The 6547-nt window shown below is 35.7% G+C and overlaps 1 long non-coding RNA gene across 1 annotated transcript; it reads left to right on the top strand.

Annotated features, from left to right (window-relative positions):
* The first annotated feature begins 274 nt into the window (after positions 1-274).
* Positions 275-5565, top strand: LOC117107608. Its single transcript, XR_004445260.1, has 3 exons — positions 275-497; positions 4495-4636; positions 4742-5565. It is a non-coding gene; the product is annotated as an uncharacterized LOC117107608 (long non-coding RNA).
* The last annotated feature ends 982 nt before the right edge of the window (positions 5566-6547 follow it).

Raw genomic sequence — 6547 nt, forward strand, 5'->3', positions numbered from 1 at the left:
TGTAATAATAGATTTAAAGGGCATTATGGGAAGTCGTTATTATTCCCTTTGATCACCTCTGCTGCGCCTAGCCTTGGCTTTCTCTCATGATGATGAGTAGTCATAGGCCGAGATATCGATTGAGAACCATGCGTTCCGCATACCTGACCCCGTGCGTACGTACACCTATGCTACTTATACTACGGGTTGCGCACAATCAATAACTGTTCATATGATAGGATTAAGTAAGCCCAATGGTTATGGATTTAAGCTCAAACAATAATTGTATAGGCCTATATAAGAATGCGAAAAGAACGATGTTTGCTGCATCAAATTAACCACACTACAGAGACCCATGGAGTAAAATTGGTGAGATGCTAGGAATAGATGCTGACCAGGCAAAAACATCAACTCAATCAAGGGAAACTTTCAACAATCTTCTAGAAACAGTTTTTCTTGGACGCTAGAAGATTTACTCCAAGACATGCATGATGACTGTCAGATGTAGGAACACCTAAGTAAGTAAATTGTATCATTGACATTAGGTGCACTGAGTTTACGTACAAAAATTATGAATGTCACTCAAAACATTGACAAGGCCATTTCATTGTACGTTTCGCTTATTCAACCATCATCAGGAATAATAATAATACATAATACAAGAAGAAATATTGTATAGAGTACAAGTTACCAGAAATCATATTTATTTAAATGAGGCAATTATCCCGTCAGAGCAAAGTAAGTAGGTATTATGACGAGAAAGTATATTGAGAATAAACAATTCAGAGACAAAGAGTAAAAGTAATTCCTCCATGATTGCATCGTTTTATAATTTTTGATTTGACCTAAAATAATTGATTGTGTACTGCAATGGGTGGGGAAGTTGTATTAAAGATTGGAAACAATGTGCATATGCGCAGTCGTCGCGCACTTGCGAGACGACGGGGAGTTCAAGAAGTGTCTTGTCTCATCTGAATTTAGATGTCTATTCTGCATTTAGAGGGGTCTGTTAGTTACTTTCATACCTTAGCTAACAAAATAAATAAATGGTGAAGATAATAATGGTGATGACGACGATGAGGATGACGAGGACGAAAATAATGAGGACGTTGATGATGATGTTGATTATGATGGTGATTATGATGAGATGCGTCGGTACGGTTTGAGTGATGGAAAAAATTATTCAAGCGAAGCAAGACATTGGTTTGGGGACAGGGATCTGCGAAGGCCCTGGCAAAGTAAAACTAATCAGTGGACTCAATGTTTTAATACATTGGTTTCAATTACGTGATCTTTTATGATATCAGGGAGCGAATCAAATAATCATTGTAGACAGGATATTGAGACTGGGTCGTGCTGTCTGCCGTCTAATCACTGGTCGTGGGTTCAGATCCTTTTTTCACACAGGGAGGTTTTTGTTTTATAACTAAACACAACTCAATAGCCCGGTTTTGCGTAGAATCGCTACACATTCGTTACACCGTTTTCACTGCAATTCTTGCACTGCGTAGCTGTCCCCGGCGCAATCGGGAGCGCTCCCTGATTCAACTGACCAATCAGCGTCGCCACAGGAGTCAGCGATATTGTGTACCGATTTTAATAGAAACCAGGCTCCATCTCAACATTTTGAAAATACGACTTAGTGTGTAGAGGAACATTTCGTCATTGGCGAGAGTACTCATACTTGTTGTCTGATGTGAACGAAATACATAAAATAAGTAGGCCTAGGCCTATATATTTACAAATCTTGTAGAAAGGTAATTTAGTAGGCCTACATATCTTATAAATGGCAATATCATATTGGCCTTACATAATGGTCCAAGGCATCTATGCGCTCTTCATATTATTATCATGGTCATTAAACAAACGAGGATGCAACACATACGTAGCTCCCGAAGGAATGTCCCATTATGTTACAATAATTCAAAAAATACTAAGACATACATATGAACTTCATGCTATTAGACGTTAGCTTGGTGGAGTTGAGCTTCAGCCGATGAACACGTTCTTAATGTTCTTTGATATAGCTAGTGTTGTCTTAAGCAGGGACTCTGACACAGTTGGACGACGCTGTGCCGACGCGATGTTATATCCTAATCGCGTCCCACAAGGCTAAGGTTTTGTCATTTTGAATGTCAGGATTTACTTAATGACTAACAACTTCACTTTCCTAATAGGCCTAATGGGTCTTGAAAATCATCATAAAAAGGGCTACCGTTTAATTACCAGAATGTAATTGGTGACTGAGCTACTCGCTGTTGTGTGAGGATAAAATCAAATTAGGCCTACATAATGCACCTAGTGAATGTTAATGCTAATGGATCGCTAAAAGAGCAAACCTTAGTAAATCAGTGTAAAATCAAATAGTCCTGCGGAATAAGTAGTTTTGCATGGTTGACTTGGGTTTACAGTTACTATATCGCTAACAAACTGAGCACTGAGATTTAGAGGCAAATAATAGTGTATCAAAAAACGGGGTTTTCAATTTATTGCTACATGGTCAAGGCCGATGATGTTATTGGTGTGAAGAATATCTTGGTCACACCTGCAACCTGTGAGGAGTAGCGTGTTGTCTCGGTGGCATCATCATCAGTCAAGTTCTCTGGTTCATCAAAATGTTAGCAGGTTTTGACCACCTGCGACCTTATAACATTATATTATTATAATAGTAATTATAAAAATACCTATATGTATTATTGAATTAAGGTATCAGCGTTTGGAAACATTTTACCCAATAGAAACTTTAACATGAAGTATCTAAAAAAAATAGCCGGGCACTCACTCCACCATACGGCGGTTGCAAGAGCGTCGGCCGACGAATTCAACTCCGCTTCATGTGAACGTTAGACGACGCTACGCCGTCCCGTCTGCTGATTGTCGGTAACAGTGTGAATTATTATTATTAATATTATTATTATTATTATTATTATTATTATTATTATTATTATTATTATTATTATTAATCAACAGACGTTTACTATATAACTTTAAAACAAAATTTAATGACAAAAAAGAGAAAAAAGAAACGTCGATCTTCTTTTTTGTCATTACATTTTGTTTTAAAATTATCATTATTATTACTATTATTGTCTAAAGTAATCCATCTCGTAGTTTCAACTGCGATGTCTAGGCCAAAATACATATAAAAACAAATACGTTGGCATAACGACCGTCTGAATTCTGATACCTAATATTCGATATCAAAAAATAAAATATAAGGCAAAGCATCTATTTTTTGTCAATCAACCAAGAGTATAACGTAGAATGACGTAAGGATATTAACAATTTTATTTACAAAGTACAGTAAATGTTTTATATTTTTTCTCTCTAAAGGACATTTCCCTCAGTCACAGGTGCGCAATCATGATTAATGGTGTTACGACCGCGCTCTAAACAGTGATCGGCATATTATGCGACGACTAATCCAATTATCCTAAGTGAACACTATTAGCCGTATTTTTTTTTTAAGTACAAACATATAATCGCAGTCAGTCACACTAGACGCATGGCAAAATACATTTCTATTAAAACACATATTAATGTATAATGTTAAGTTAACGCAAACTGATATAAGCCATGGCTCGAACGGCACACTCACCTACGGTTCTGGTGGTTGAAGAAGTCTTCTCTCGGATAAGGAATAAACCGTAGGCCCAGCGTACACAATTTGGCTCGTGCTCTTTAAAGAACCCAGTGCATCTTTCGAGACGAGTATAATTGGTCCATTCAGCACATGCTGTGGACAGATGAGAGTAGCTGGTACCGATTTACCGGGTAGCCCAGATACGTTGGGGAGAGACAAGTTACAGTAAGAACCAGTCCACACCTCGAGCGCTTTTGGACCGCTTCGGTGTAAATCTAACTACATTACATTAATATTGGAGCTATAATGTATATGGTTATGAAACAACCTCCCAGTAAGATAAAAAGCTTTTCAAAACCCATTTGTTTCCGACAATATTAAGTTTGATTTTGGAATTTTTAAACTTCACATTTGTAATAATTTTAGGTAATCTGTTTTATGATAAATTATTGCTGTTTTAACTTGAATGTTGATGATTTACCTTTACCTTTTACATGTTTATCGATGACTATGTTATAATGTGTACGACGCTCTGGTCTCTTACGGAAGACCGAAGACCCAAAAACGAAGACCCCTATTTTTTGCTCTTTTATTTTGATGATAATACACTAGGCTGTCACAAAATCAATGATGATTTTGAAATACTTTCAATAAGATAATTGAGAAATAATTGGAGGTCTTCGTTTGTCGGGTCTTTGGTCTTCGTTTTATAGACACCCATACAGGGTGTCTATAAAACGAAGACCCTTGAAAATTTCACTAACAGATTTTGTGACAGCCTGGCGTATTATCATCAAAATGAAAGAGAAAAAATAGGGGTCTTCGTTTTTGGGTCTTGGGTCTTCGGTATTCGGTATTTATAGACATCCCTACATTCGATTTCTGTTTATATAAATCATTTCGTATTCTACATTTCTTATAACAAATTATAGAAATCGTTAGCCGATCATTGCCTGATGAATCCGTCTCGTCTGTGCAACGCTAGTCCGTTAACAGTGGATCACTCGTCGCAGACTCATGGACACGTGTCGGCAGCAGTGCAAAAGCTGGCTTTACAGTTTCTTGATACGAGAGGTCAGTGTTCGCTCTCCAATTTCAGATCCCCCTAATTCTGAGACCATTTTAATTCGAAACCACATTTACAAAGTACCAACTAAAGTTCTTCTTTTCTACACACAGCTAATTCGATCTAACTGAACCGAGGCCACTACATTTTCAAGTTTCAAAATGATCTCGAATTGGAGGGAGAACTGTATACCTATATTAAAAATAATAATTATAAGCTTTGTTGCGGCGTTTTTTAAAGCGGCAAGTATTCGTCAGAAGTGCCTAATGGATCAACAGTATTGCAATAATTGCGCATAAGGCATACGTGTACAAGGCAAACTGTGACTCCAAGACCTCGATGGAGATACCACGGCATGGCTTCGAGTGACCATATTACCAAGTTGAGTTTCACAGTCATACGAAAGTAGAATTATGTGTATTAATTGTTTCATGTGCCAGCGGCATATTCTATGATCCACTAAGCTACTGTAACTAACAGCTTAACAAGGAACGGGCGTCTCTGTTTCTAAACAAGAGCGAGATTCTTTCATATTTCACACGTTGTTTTGTATATATGGCTTAGGGCCTACGTCTAGCAAGACTTGCATGGCGCTTCTCAATACAACATACGTGACGTGTACGTGACATGTACGTAGGCCTATACAGTGGCGGAAAACAATTTCGGCAAACCTTCTCTAATGTTTTGGCATGACAACTACATATACATAGGCACGATATCGTTTGCTGGCTCCCGCATTATGCGCTCGTTTCATCTAAACCTATAAGAACCGATACTTATATCTAAATGGTCTTAGTTAAGTTGTGTGGGTGGGTAAATGACTTATTTCTGTTCAATGGACGGATGGGTGGGTTGTGGGAGGGTATGTTTTGCTATTTTTTGTGAATGTTAATTGTAGACTTTCTGTAGGTTAAAAAATATGAATGTTTTAGTTAAATTGTTATTTTGCAGACTTCCATTTCTTAGCCAAAGTTTTGTTTTTGCGTATAATTTTGTTTTATTTTTCTTGGCCGCACCTTCCTCTTGGAAGAGTGTCCCTGATATGAAAGTGTAGTTCTGAATAAATAAATAAATAAATAAATGAATAAATAAATGAATAAATAGATAAATAGATAAATAGATAAATAGATAAATAGATAGATAAATATATAAATAGATAGATAAATAGATAAATAAATAGATAAATAGATAATAAATAGATAAATAAATAGATAAATAGATAAATAAATAAATAAATAAATAAATAAATAAATAAATAAATAAATAAATAAATAAATAAATAAATAAATAAATAAATAAATAAATAAATAAATAAATAAATAAATAAATTAATTAATTAATTAAAATAATTGGTCACTAGAGACCAATAACAGCCAAAAGAAATGCATATGTCGTCAAAAAAAAGACACCTAGCAAAAAATTATATTAACACATTAAAGCCCCATTCCCGGCAAAATTTCAATTTTTAAGAAAAATCTAATTTTTGTATAATGTTATAAAGATTTATAAATATAATACGGAATTGCTAGTTTAACTGAATTTAGACATTCCTAAGAATGAAAAAAATGTAAAATAAGACTGAAATTTGATTGAATGCGGATGAATTTTTCATGTTGATTTTGCGATAGGTCGTGAGAAGAAATATCGTAGGCGCCGAAAACATTAGCCTATCCAACGCTGCTGGCTAGGCCTAGCCTTACCTCGATTTTAGGTTCTGTTATCACACATAAAAACGGCCGACATGATATTTTCCGTCGCTAGTATTGACACTTGTGAAATATAATCTTTCATAGGAATTATTTCAAATTGGTTAAAAAACTGATTCTGACTGAGATTTTGACACTTTAACAAACATATCTCAGCCTAACCGAACGACCGCATTGTGCGAGATGCGAAGTACAAAAACTAATCTCACTAGA

This window comes from Anneissia japonica, unplaced genomic scaffold (genome assembly GCF_011630105.1).
Source record: "Anneissia japonica isolate Jap-2015-1 unplaced genomic scaffold, ASM1163010v1 scaffold5330_len1712360_cov203, whole genome shotgun sequence".
In the NCBI taxonomy this organism is placed as follows: domain Eukaryota; kingdom Metazoa; phylum Echinodermata; class Crinoidea; order Comatulida; family Comatulidae; genus Anneissia; species Anneissia japonica.